Source organism: Sorex fumeus, unplaced genomic scaffold (assembly GCF_029834395.1).
Source record: "Sorex fumeus unplaced genomic scaffold, SorFum_2.1 ptg000081l, whole genome shotgun sequence".
In the NCBI taxonomy this organism is placed as follows: Eukaryota; Metazoa; Chordata; class Mammalia; order Eulipotyphla; family Soricidae; genus Sorex; species Sorex fumeus.
Genome location: NW_026606138.1, coordinates 17,407,288 through 17,410,077, shown reverse-complemented (window position 1 = coordinate 17,410,077; position 2,790 = coordinate 17,407,288).

Sequence of the window (2,790 nt, the reverse complement as noted above, 5' to 3'; positions counted from 1 at the left end):
TTTTCCTGTTTCTTGAAGTATATAAACCTGACCCTGCTTGCAATAAAGTGAGCCTTCTCACTGCAGAGACTCCCAGAGCGTGAGTTCTTCTAGCAACTCCGGGAGCTCACTCTCCCTCCATAGGCACTCCCCCTCCCCTGATATGGTGTGGAAAGGGGCAGAGTGAGGTGAGCTTCCACAACTGGCTCCCTGACCCGTCCTGTGACCCCAGCGTGTCAGAGCAACATGGAAGGTTTCTCAACAAAACGAAATCTCTGATGTAAATTAAGGTATGAATGCTGATTAAAGGCTTGCCACATTCTTCACATCTGTGTGGTTTCTCAATGGAATGAATTTTCTCATATGGGGTGAGATGTGAATACTCATTAAAGGCTTTGCTACATTCATCATATTTGTATGGTCTCTCACCAGAACGAAATCTCTTGTGCACAGTAAGAGATGAAAGATAATCAAAGGCTTTGTCATATTCTTCACATATGTAATGTTTCTCACAAGAATGCACTCACTGATGTTGGCTAAGGAATGGATTTAGTCTATTTTGTCACATTCTTCACATTTTGTTTTGTCACATTCTTCACATCTTTTCAGTTTCACTCCGTTAGGGAATCTCTGAGGGAAGATTTCCCAGTATGAAGACATATAGAACTTTCATCTTCTATGAAATTCTGCTTTTCAGAAGAGTTGTAATGAATTCTTAATACCATCTCATTTGTGTATTGATTTGGATGACTGGATAAAGAATGCACTGATTGACATGCTAGATATTCTTAATCTCCTCTCAAAGAATCTGTATGTTTAAAAGATTCATTTGCAAAGTTTTTCCTCACTGAAAGACCTTTCTCTACACTGCTACCTGAATTGACATTGGTTTATTTCCAAGATACATTATTTACTCCATCTTTCTTGGCATTGAAGACTTGTGGCATTGTGATCAGCAGTTTTTTCACATAGGTTACACATGTCATAACTTTTCAGTGAGTCATACTCCCAGCACATCCCCATTCATTTTCTGAGTGTAGATTCTTGAGGGTGCATCTTCCAGATATTCTTATTTGAGCTTTTGGGAGTGAATCATCAGTGCCTGATTTTGACAAGATCTGGGTGCCAAGAAATGAAATATCTAAACCCCAAAACAAAACAAAACCCACAAATGATCTCACTTCTAACACACTTCTAACACTTCTTTCTTCTTTTCTTTTCCTCCTCCTCTTCTTCGTTGCTTTTTAGGGGGAGGGAGGTGGGTGGCCCACACCCAGTGATGCTCAGTGCGTGCTCCTGGTTCTGCACTCAGGGAACCATATGCGATAATGGGAGATCAAACTCAGGTTGGCTGTGTGCAAGGCAATTGTCCTACCTAGAGTACCCATGGCTCCTGTAGTAAAATTTTATAATTTACAGTAAAAAATACCTGTGTTGGGGGCCAGAAAGTAAGCTCTGTTCATCACTGGGTGTGGCCAAAAACCAAAAAATAACTATGGCTTTTGTATTTATATGACTTTTAAGGGTTTTGCGGGGGTGGTATTTTTGTTTTTGCACTGTGCAGCTTTATTAACCATTCAATTACAGTAGGATCTGGTAAGACTGGAACGGAATTAGGATTTTATTTATTTTTTTTATTCTCAAAAGTCACTTTCATTAAAGAAGCTGGTAATTTGATAATGTCTAAAGCAGACAAGTTCTCCAAGCAGGAATGTTACACATGAGAATATAATGAAGTGATAAGTAACAGATAAAAAAGACTTCCAGAACCTGATTATATTGCCTATCCTGATTAGGTCTCATTCTATTACTAAATTTGAAAGATATCCTTCGATCTTACTACTTTTGATAAAGCTGTTCATGATTAGATTTCATTCATGCAGTATTCCAACACATCCATTCACCAGTATACATTTTCCAACACCAGTGTCCCCTGTTTCCCTCCCATCACACCCCACCTTACCCCCAGCCTGTCTCCATGGCAAATGCTTCTCTCTCTCTCTCTCTTTCTCTCTCTCTCTCTCTCTCTCCCCCCCTTTTGGGCATTGTGGCTTGCAATATAGATATTAAAAGATTATTAGCAATGTATCTTTACCTACTTTTAACATTCATTTATTGGCCAGCGTGATCATTCCCAGATATTATTTTCATATTGATCTCTTCTCTATCTTAACTACCCTCCGCCCCTACACACTTGTGGTTGATTCCAACCATTGGCCAGTCCTCCTAACCTCTGTTTTCCCTGGTCATGGGTATTAGTCTTTTTCCTACACATTTTTATATATTACAAATGAATGCAGTAATTCTATACCCATCCCTCTCCTTTTGACTCGTTTCTCTCAGCATGATACTCTCCATGTCCATCCATTGATTGGCAATTTCATGGCTTCATTTTTCCTTACAGCTGTGTAGTATTCAATTGTGTATATGTACTATAATTTCTTTATTCATTCATCTGTTCTCGGGGACTCAGGATGTTTCCAGATTCTGGCTATTACGAATAGTGCTGCAATGAACATAGGAGTGCAGATGGTATTTCTGCTGTGTGTTTTTGAGCCCCCACGGTATATTCCCAGAAATGGTGTTGCTGGATCTAATGGGAGCACAATTCTAGTTTTTTGAGAAATGTTCAGATTGTTTTCCAAAAAGATTGAATCAGTCGGCATTCCCACCAACAATGAAGAAGAGTCCCTTTCTCACCACATTCGCGCCAGCACTGGTTGCTCTTGTTCTTTTGGATATGTGCCAGTCTCTATGGTGTGAAATGATATCTCATTGGTTGTTTTTATTTGCATCTTCTTGATGATTAGT